Raw genomic sequence first — 12,161 nt, 5'->3', positions numbered from 1 at the left:
TCATGTCTAATGTCCACATAATGCTCTTTAGTTTTGGTACTAATTGAGTGATTTTGTTGAACACTAGATGTCACTGAGAGGGGGGGGGTGAATCAGTGATTTCCAAACTTAGCCCTTTTCTAACCTATGTGTGTAAACTGGTTAACAGATCTAACATAAAGCAGACTTACCAGTTAGAAGGGAGAATGACACAAATGCAACCACACATAAAAGAGACACAACATAACACCATATGTATGAGGAAAACCCAAGATGGGAAAAGCCTCGGTGAGAAGTGCTTGCGGAGACTACTGCTCTAATCCAGCCTCACAATGAAAACCTTAGTTACAACATTTAGGACACCAACCCAAGCAGTACCACTCCTGCTTTAGGGCACCAACCCCTGTACCAAGCTCCAACTCAATGATTCATTATGAATATAATCAATTACAAAAGTAATATTCTTGTTACAAAGGAACTTTGTAACTCTCATGTATGTCTCTCCACCGGTTCACCTCTAGATAGATCTTTGTCGGTTCTCTATTCACCTTTTCTCTATAGCAACTTTATCTCCTGCTACAACCCACTCTCTGGTGCACCTTACTCTCCGGTGCACTTTTGCTGGTTCAGCCTCTTCTTCTTTGCCGGTTTTGCTCTCTGCCGGTTCTCCAACCTTTCTGTCACACAACTGCTGGTCACCACCGATCTTCTTCACTCAATCAGTTGTATGTTGTCTGATTGCTGCTGTTTCTCAGCTTGCCTTCTCTGGAATCTTCTTTGCCTCTTCTCTGTCGGTTCACCACCACCGGTGCACTCCTTTGTCAGACTTATTGGCAAACTACCGGTTGCCTCATTGTTGCTGGTTGAACTCTTCAACCCTATTCTCTCTCTCACACAGTCTCTCCTCTGATTTTCGTTGAGCACTTGACTAATTTCTCCTCTCCTATAGCTGCACCAACAACATCTTTGGCTCGCACTCTTATAGCTAGATTTTCCCACCTAAACGTGAGTTTGAACATTGGCACGCTAGGGTTTCCGCCATACATTGAATCATCATTCGATTTGATCTTTGATCATCATGACATATCATATCCAATCTGATATCATGTCCTTGATCAATGTTCAACACTCAATCAATGAGCATCACCCATCTGTTTACCTTGCGAATCACGTCTTCTCTCTTTTGCCGTTTGTAGCATGATTTTTGACCTTTTGTTTGATTGATCACATGCGTGATGCGTTTTCCTTCTTCCTCTTTGATCTGCAAGATCAGTTTGTATTGGATGTCTACTGTTTCCTTCATCTCAAGCCGCAATCCTCTGCCTTCATTCCACGAGATTTGCAATCAACATAAATGTTGGACCAGTCGCCAACGACATCACCGACAAAACACACCGACTTGTGCATGCATGCCACTTCACCTCCACATGGCCCCTTTGTCGGCATCCACCTTTGCTAAGTCTTCTATGTCGGTCTAGTTAAGATCACCAACCAACCACTCAACCGGGTTGATCTACCAGTTCACAGACCCTGTCGGTTATACCCTAACCGGTCTACCTTCACCCTTGCACTCTGCTTCTCTTCTGGTGGAGTACCTAAACCGGTAAACACACATGCCAACCTACTTCATGCACATCTTCATCAGTTGGGAGCCTTCTACATCTGCACTTTGTCAGCATTACCGATGGAGATACTTACTGGTAAACACCTTGATGACCTCATGTCATCAATCTTCAACACACTCCATCTGTCTGCAACTGCTCAACCTTGTCTTCTTCATCTATAGGCCGGTTCTCCTATCAATTGGTTTGTCAAAGTGACAAACATATCCTTCAATTTTTGTATCGACAACTCACCATGTCTACCTGACTGATCTGGTGCACATCCCTGATCTCATGCACCTAAGGCTCCACTTACCAGTGGGAGTGGATCTTTGTCATCTACATCCTGCAATGCATTAATGTGGCTTCCCTATTTGAGAAACATATCTTCAAACAGACACATGTGATTCGGTTGGGGCACATTCACTATCAATCATCTTCTTCAAATGGTGACTGCATCTTTATCTAGTGGGAGTCCCACTGTTTCACATCCACACAACGTGGTGGTGGTTTGCACAAAATTATCCTCTGGTATTGATGTGATTTAGGTAACATTCCTCCTCTTCATCACAATCAACTGCCCAACATCTTTCTCTCTTGTTGGTGAAAATCATGCGCTGCCATGTCACTTACTGATCTACAGTCCTTATGTCTTCAACACATGTCAACACTAACTTGTGTATAGGTGACTCCAATGGCCAATATGCTAGCTGACCTTCTCTCCCTTACCGGTGACCTGCTATGGTAGATGACATCAATGGCACCATTTCCAGTATTTATCAATGACAACACTGCTCATACATCTCTTATACCGGTTGCCATCCTATACCGGTTGACATCAATGACAACACAATGCCAACAATCTCCTGCTTTGGTATTGATGTCAACACATCTAGTATCCGACATAATACAAATTCTCTTTCTCCCCCTTTGTGCGATCCATGGTTTCTCACACATGTAGGATTTATCTCCTCCTTGTCTACTGGGCACTGACAGATTTTTCTCTCTGCTTTTTCTCTACCAGATGCATTTTCTCCTTTTACCTTCAAACTTCGCATCCTCTTAAAACACAACACTTGATATGGAGGGATCAACCACCAACTGACACCAATTGCTCAACAACCAAGTGTATATGTAAACTGGAAACACATGCATATACAAGTCTAAATCCAATTGAAGACACATGTGTCAGTTAATACAACATACATGCCAGTTAGACTGCATCATCTCCCCTTTGATATGAAGAAGCCATTTTGACTCCAAAATGCTGATATCAAGTGTTGAGGCTAACATTGATACCAATTTTATCTCTCTCGATACCAAATGCATGTTCTCTTGTGTAGGTAACTTTTCTTCTTTGCAAGAAACACTCCCGGTGATCCAGTTGCGATTTCAATTGAATAGGCATTGGAATATCTCACAACCCCAGACACTTCCAAAAGCACCATCACATCGGTACAACCTTAGACACTTGCACACCCTCTTTGTCCAACAAGTTTGATAATAGTCAGAAAACATGACTGTCAACTCCCCCTGAGTCATGCATATCAGGTCCTCATTGCCGGTCAGGTCCAAAACTGGAGCTCCAATCTTCACCATATACCGGTTGAGCTGTGCATATGTGATCAATCTAATGATCTATTAGCTCTACAATTTCCACCACAACATATGAAATGATCCTAGGTGTACACAATGCCATACAATGTCACTGTCCTGCCATAAATCAAACCGGTTAGCCCAAAAACATGCATGCCTACATGATCAACAACTGGGCCAACATATGTCATTCAGGTCTTCTTTAGTACCACCTGAGACATAAACTCTTCAATCCATGCTACCGGGGCTCATGCAATGATCCTGAACCTTATTGTCTTACATAACCTGCAAATATCGGTAACATATTGCACATACCAATTTCCTACACCGGTCCCTCATTTCTACCGGAGCACCTTCCTCTAACTCCTATCTTCTTGTGTCAATTTGCATCTGATCCCAATTGCAAATTTTCCAACCATTGACACATGCAGTAGTGATCCATCTTTCATCTGTAGGTGTGTAGCCAAGGCAACCACTACACACTCTTGCCATCTCATTCGCTTCCTTCATACCGACATCAATCTATTCTTCCATGTGTTCTCTTCCACTAAGGGGGTGAATGATATGGTAAGTGTACTACTCCCCCTAAGGTCCTGCATCTCCTTTAAGCCTTAGGAGATATCAGCTGTGCATTGAATGCACAGTGCCGGTCCATGGTAGCATCTTCTTGCTTCTTCCTCCATACCTGCTTGGTCTCATTCTTCTTCCCATTTTTAGTCTTGGGAGCAGGTGTTACCTTCTTCTGCCAATCTATCCTTTCTTTACTGGATTCAGCAACATGATCAGAGACTTTGCTGTAGAAGCAAACAATGTTCAAGCTAAACACACGATTGGAGAACCTTCTGTGAAACCGGTTAGATCATCTTCTTGTTGGCATTCTACACTCTTATGAGAATAGTTGGTGTTGTCATTGATGGCAACCATCTGGCAACCTTTTGACATTCATCTGGTAAGCCACCGATAGGCACTGGCACCAACATAGACATCTACATACACCGACAGACACTTCACTAACAGCGGCTACAATGCATACCGACACCCCAGTCGACATGGAATAAACTTTTGTTTATTGTATTTAAATGTAATTATCTTTTGTAAAAGCCGACATGGCATATTGTAAAAGACTCATATATATATGAGATCTTATAGGTCATTTTGTGTAGAAAGGTATATGCATGGAGAGAATGTATGGATGATATTTTTGTATAAGGAGATATAAGGGAAAGCGAAGGTTTTGGTTATAGAATGAGCTTAAACTAGTACTGAACCTGACATAGTTGATGCTGATTTAAAGCAGTACATTGTATTGGATTTCATAATCCACTTTTGTAGTCAGTGTGACTCTTATTGAGCAGTGAGCTCTAGGCAGTTGGCCTTCCTGCATGTGCAGGTCCCTCATTGTAAGTAATATTTATTCATTGGCCAGTGAGTGAATATTGTGGGTCACAAATCCCACCGAGGTTTTTCCCACACTAGGTTTCCTCATTAAACATCTTGTGTTATGGTGTGTTTTCTATGCCATCTTTATTGTTCCTATTTACTCCATTAATTCTTATTTACCGATACACTGTTTTGGAATGCAAAGTTGTTAATAAGGTTAAATATTCTGCTAACCGGTTAGATACTGATTCACCCCCCCTCTTAGTATCTTTGGGACTGCCATTAATCCTAACAATTGGTATCAGAGCCTGGTCCTCTATTTTCAAAAGCCTAACAACTTGAGGAAGATTTTGACATCGGTATAGATGAAGAACTTAAGAAAACAATTGGAAGGAGCTCTTGTAGACTATGATGCAGAGAAGTTGAAAAATATCAAACTTGAAGATGATCTAAGGACTGCGCAAGAATTCATTCAAGGACTTCAAGAGAATCTTATTATAGCTCAAAATAAAAGAAAAGAATTTCATGAGAAGATGAAGAATGATAATGATGAAAAGGAAACTCTTAATAAACTTGTGAACAAGTTGAGACAAGAAAACAATATTATGAAGAATGAAATGCAAGATATGACTATGAGGTTTTGTAAAGACATTGAAGACAAGAAGAAGAATGAAGATGATTTGACTAGGAGACTCAATGATGCTGAAAATGAAAATCTAAGACTCAGTCATGAAAATGATATGTTGAAGACAGATCTGATTCACATGCAACATGATAAAACTGAGCTTATGAGACAAAAGGGAAATCTGGAAAATGAGTTGGCTACTGCAAATCAACACAAAGAGAAATTCAAGAAAAGTTCAGAGGAACTTGATGATATGTTGAAAAGTCAGAAACCTAATGGAGATACAAATGGACTTGGATTTGAAGAGAAAGTTCTAGTACTGCAAACAATCATGATCACAGTAAATCGGTAAGACAACCTAATGCTTACAAATTTAATGGGAAATGCTTTAACTATAACAAGTATGGTTGTAGAGAAAATAAGTGTAGATCTAGAAACAATCAGAACATTAATGCACCCATTGGTCAATGTTCTAAATGCAACAAAGTTGGTCATAATTCAGAAAACTGCAGAATGAATGTGAGATGTTATGTTTGTGGAAGATTTGGGCACTTATCTAATCAATGTAGAACACAAATTGACATAGGATATGGAAAAGCTATTCAGAAGAATAATGTGACTTGTTATGCTTGTAACAAAATTGGACATACTGCAAAATTTTGTAGAAGCAAGACTTCATTGACAAATAATAAAGGACCCAGTTTGAAAGGCAAAGAAAAGGTAGATGAGGTAAAACAAGAATTTTCAAAACAATGGATTAGGAAGACATATCAAAATGTTGATGAGACTATTTCTTCATCGATAGAATAGAGTATTACTCCACCGGTAGGAGATTCTTCATCCAACTGAGAAGTAACCCTTTGGGGGTATTGCAACAAATTGAATATCATACAGATTACCCTCGGTTGATGGTGAGAAGATATATTTCTTCTTTACCAGCAGATGTGTTGAGTTTTCACTTAACTGACGAGCATTTAATGTGGTTGTTGAAATAAGTCATTATAAATCATCGTTTTTCCCTCATTTTTGATTCACTGAGCATTCAAATTAGTAGAGAGCGCAAAATCTGAGCAAAGAAATTCAAGGTGAAGGTGTGAAGCGATTTCTTTCAAGTATTCAGACATTATCAGGCAGCTAAAGGTATTTTTCAAATGGCTTCTTCTTCTGCTCCCGAATTTATTGTGAATTCTACTATTGTGGAAAACATAAAACGCCCTAGGCCTGTGTTTAAAATTATTCCCGAAGTAGCTAAGCAAGATGATTCCATAGGAGCATTTTCGAAGATTCCTAAAGGTGTAGCTTATGCTGAAGACCCTAAGATATATATACATTGCAACATTGAAGAATTAGGTTCTGAAGAATTATTGAAAATGTTTAGAACTATAATTTGTCATGAAAATGACACTGTCAAACCCGAGCACAAGATTGTGGAGACTTTAGGTTTTGTTGAAATACTGAATATCCCTTAATTTCTAGAAGAAGTAGTGAGAATTGTCCTAAGTAGGGCACATGGAGAATTTATATGGTTAGACTCTATCTGCAAATTCACCGGGCAAGCAATTAGGGTAGCAACAGGTTTACCCTCAACCGACAGCAGACCAAACAAAATGAAGAAAGTTCCTAACAACAAAGTAATGACCCCAACTGGAGCAACATCAGACAATAGATCAGTAAGAGTGAATGACATCAAATACATCAATGTGAGATTCATAAGTATGATACTTGGTTACAAGACTACACATGCAAATAGACTTAATTCAGTTTCTAGTCTTTGCATTAATAGTGCTTATGAAATGGTGAACAACAATGCAAAAATAGATGTGTGTGAATGGCTGAAAGCTAAACTCATAGATAATTTGAAAAAGATTAAAGGAGACAAGAAAGGGACATTTCACTTTGGTAATCTCTTAGTATGCTTAATGTTGTATTTCACAAAGGAAATCCCTGGTATAGGACAAAAAGACTTTGGATATGACATACTGGTAGGAAAACAATTACATGAAGTTTTCACCGGCATAGGAACTGTAAAGGACAACAACATAACTAAATACTTTAAAGTTTTTCAAGATAAAATGAAAACCAAAGAATGACTACCACAGAGTGTACTGGATAAATATGACAAAGAAATCTGTTTTGTCATCAAGATGGATGAGACATGGATGGAAGCTGTACTTCCTAGAATTATATGGGTAACTGAAATGGGCTATGAGGTAGATCTCAACATAATTGAGACTTATGCAAAAGCTTTGTTAGATGCACCCAGAGAACCAATAGATGAAGTTTTTGGTAGTGCTGAAACAATTGAAAGTAATGTGAAAACAATGAAGAAAAGGAAGAAACAAGAGAAATATATAAGAGATGCATCAAAGTAGGTAAAAGAAATCAGATAAAATGTTATGAACATTACTGGTATAACGGCTAGTTAGCTGGAAGGACTGCAACCGGAGGCACACATTTCACCGGTTGACACATCTTCTGACAGTGAGATATCGACTGAATTCAAAAGAGTTGAAAGGAAGAGAAAACCTTCACCGGTACCCTCTCCTCCACCCAAAAGAACAAGGACTTTAATTAAGAAACAACAGGCAGTAAGGCAACCGACTAAGAAACTAACTCCCAAGAAGAAATAGAAACCGGTTATACCTCCATTGGATAATGTGTTAAATGAATAAACTGATGATGGCAATTTGGCTAATGTGAGTAAATTGTATAACACATTCAATGATTCAGACAAAGAAAACATTGAAAACAATATAATTTTACATCTGGATATATACAAGAAAGTTTTAATTGAAGTTGTGGATGACTTGCCTAATGAACTATATAGAAGGTTAGATGCAAAGAGGATTGCAGTGATGGAATTGGACAAGAAACTTAAAGTTGAAAAACTTCTAGCTGTACATCCAGTTAACTCAAAAGAGGAGGTTGATGACCTGATTTGTGAGGCTAATGGATCCGTTTTTTCTAATGGTCACCGACAAGTAAGTTTGATGGCAGGTAGAGTAAATGAGATTGCAGAGGATACTGCTAATAAATGGGATATTTTCTTTGTGGAAAAAGAAAAACAAGAGGAATTGAACCGACCAAAGAAAACATTCAAAGTGTATCAGAAGGATAAAAACAAAGAGAAAGGTAAAGTTGGTGGATTACCAAACATCAAAATAACTGACAATTTGCCACCACCCTTGGATACTGTACCGGTACATATTGATAATCCACCGGTTACTGAAAGTGAAGGTGTCACACATGATAACACTAATCCTGAATCTGAAATACTATTCACCATGAATGTAGACACTCAGGAAGTGAATATTGTTGTGGGTAAGGACGGTACAAAGGCTAAGGATGATAATGTTGACAGTGGCAACATTGCTATTAAACCGGTAGAGACTGTTGAGGTTGAGATCCCAACAGAGCAATAATTACAAACAAAGCAACCATTGGATATTGGAATGAATACTGAAGGTATAGATGCTGGCACAAAGAAACCTACTGAGATTGAGATACCGACAATTGAGCACATAGAGAAACCTACAGAGACAGAGGTACATATTGAGGTAGTGAAACCGGTAATCATTGAGATACCTAAACAATCAAACAAACCTTTACTGGTTGAAATGCAAACTCAGATTGATCCACTGGAGGTTAACACAAGCAAAATGGTTACAAATGTTGGAAGCACAAAGGTAATTAAGGTAGTTGGTCAGACATTTGGTACTTCATCAAGTGAATTCAGACCTACTAATGTAACAGAGGTACTCCTGGACTCTATCAAGAAGATAATTGACTGTAATGCATTGTCTTACAAGGCAATTGATGACACCATACCAATTATTAAATTGATTGCACCAAAATGTAACATAGATCATGTAAAGGATTCTTTAGGTAAATTGGACACATTGTCCAAATTTATTACTGACAATGTAATAACGGTTGATAAGGTGAATGAGGACACCTTCAAAGAGAAAGTTGAAAAGGAGAAGGATAAATTCTTTGAGGATATAATAAAGAAGTGCACAAAATACATGAATACACTTTTACTGGCACAAAACACTACAATTTTGGAATATAAAATGTTGTATAGAGAAACATGCAAACCACATCTTTTGACAAAGGACATAGAAAAGGAAATAAGCAGAGTACAAAAAGAAATAGATGACATAACTGATAACATAATTGGTTCATCTGAACCTATATCAGTTATTGAGCAGGAAATAGCAGGTTTTGAGGAGAAATTGGAGAAATTTGAGAAAGGGAAGGCAAGGATTAAGGCTAATGCTAGAGAACTTAAGTATAAACTTGGTCCCAAGTTGGACAATCTTATCTCTCTGAGAAATGAAATCTATAAGGCATTACTTCAAGGAGAAAGATCACCGGAAGAGCACATGCATCATCTCACCGACACAATCCAACAAACTAAGGCAACCTTGAACGACAACAACCGATTCATGCAGAGTTTAAATTTAGTTTTGGAAGACATATTTCAGATTGTAACCAACCGGTTACAAACTTTGAGGTGAATTTTTTTTTTGCACTCGTTTGACAATTTTTGACAACCTTTGTCATTGATGTCAAAGGGGGAGTAGTGGAGAGAACAATGATTAATCAGAGGAAATGATTTGCTTAGGGGGAGCACATATTTTTGGTAACTTTTTGGACTTCAGTTTTGGAATAGTTTTTGGATTTTTCTCATGAGTGTTGCCATCAATGCCAAAGGGGGAGATTGTTGGCATTCTACACTCTTATGAGAATAGTTGGTGTTGTCATTGATGGAAACCATCTGGCAACCTTCTGGCATTTATCTGGTAAGCCACCTTCAGGAACCAACACCGACATAGACATCTACATACACCGACAAACACTTCACCGACAATGGCTACAATGCATACCGACACCCCAGCTGACAGAGAATAAACTTTTGTTTATTGTATTTAAATGTAATTATCTTTTGTAAAAGCCGACATGGCATATTGTAAAAGAATCATATATATGTATGAGATCTTATAGGTCATTTTGTGTAGAAAGGTATATGCATGGAGAGAATGTATGGATGATATTTTTGTATAAGGAGATATAAGTGACAACGAAGGTTTTGGTTATAGAATTAGCTTAAATCGGTACTGAACCTGGCATAGTTGATGCTGATTTAAGCAGTATATTGTATTGGATTTCATAATCCACTTTTGTAGTCAGTGTGACTCTTATTGAGTAGTGAGCTCTAGGCAGTTGGCCTTCCTGCATGTGCAGGTCCCTCATTGTAAGTAATATTTATTCATTGGCCAGTGAGTGAATATTGTGGGTCACAAATCCCACCGAGGTTTTTCGCACACCGCGTTTCCTTGTTAAACATCGTGTTATGGTGTGTTTTCTATGTTGTCTTTATTGTTCCTGTTTACTACATTAATTCTTATTTATCGGTACACTGTTTTGGAATGTAAAGTTGTTAATAAGGTTAAATATTCTGCTAACTAGTTAGATACTAATTCACCCCCCCCGTCTTAGTATCTTTGGGACTGTCATTAATCCTAACACTTCTTATGGTCATGCCATTGTAACCTGCTACTAGAACCGATGGACCACTTGATCTTGTAGGAACAAAACCTCTTCTACTTTTGTTCCATGCAATATTTTGCCTCTCATATGCTCTATATCCATTTCCATGTTGAGCATAGCTGCGACACCGGTTGTCATGTGACTGCAAGTTCATCCTTCTGCAGTTATGACTTTAATGGCCAAAGCCATTACACCTCCAACAGATAACATTATTGTTTCTAGGAAGAACTTATTGTCTATTCCTAGACTTCATTTTGCATTCATCTGCTCAATGGCCGTATTCTTTTCATGCAAAATAGTAACCGAAGAAAGGGAGCACATAACTTATAAATTTGTTTTGCCATGCTTGAGGAGATCTTACCGGTTTAGTATATCCATTTCTGCTTCTCCGAGGGTGGATCATGGCTTGTCCGTGCTTTGCATCTCTTCCATCCAATCTCTTCTTTTCCCACACTTGCTTTGTCTTATGGGCAGTAGTATTTCCTTGTCTTCTACCGGTAGGAGTTATTCTATGCTGTCTTCTCATGTTCTTGATTTTGGTGAAGCTGCCTTCTCCCATCTTCCCTTTTCCTTTTGGATCTTTATTGTTTCTCTTTCTTGCAGCACCGGTCTTCATCCTTTGCTTCATGTCTTCACCGGTTGTGGTTAGATCAACCTTCTTCCAGGGAGTATTCCAGATAGTGAAGGTCTATCCCTTGTTATCTCCATTTGAGGAGACAAACAAAATGTCATTGTGGGGGACATTCTTGCTAGTAGAGCATTCACCGACACCATTTCCTAATCCTCCCGTGTCCTTGGCATGCTTTTGCTTCTTCAACATTTTGTCCAAGGCATCACTGCTGCCATCTAACCGGATTCTTACCTTGAGCTCATCTCGACATTTCTCAAGGTCATTTCAAAGACTCTCCATTTCTCTTACTAGCTATTGATATTCTTTATCTTTTACCTCTAGTTCAAATCCTATATCTTTACACCGACACTCCTTGGTGCTTTCTTGTTGAGTCTTCAATTCTGAGATACACTTCTCAGATTCTTCAAGGCATCTGATCAACCGGTTCTGTTCCACAACTGCAACATTCTTGAATAACTTGTATTAATTCCTCACTATACTAATTTCTTCAAGTGCACTTACAAGTTCTCCTTCAAGATCTACTTATGCTTCTTCTTCTTCACCTTCACTATCACTGCCAAACACATCTTGCCGGTAGGAGTGATATGCACGATCATTCTCAGATGTGTGCCTCCCATCTTCTGAATCTTGAGCCATGAAGAGGTGGGTTCCTTCATCATTGCTGCAGCTGCTACATATATGCCTTCATCATCTGCAGATACATGAGTTGCATTGCTCATATTTTCTTCACAAACCAATTCTGCAATGGTAGGCTCATTTCCATAGAGATTCTTCAAATTGTCACATAGGGTTTTTG

Source organism: Cryptomeria japonica, chromosome 11, assembly GCF_030272615.1.
Source record: "Cryptomeria japonica chromosome 11, Sugi_1.0, whole genome shotgun sequence".
NCBI classification, from domain to species: domain Eukaryota; kingdom Viridiplantae; phylum Streptophyta; class Pinopsida; order Cupressales; family Cupressaceae; genus Cryptomeria; species Cryptomeria japonica.
This window is presented reverse-complemented; position numbering follows the sequence as displayed.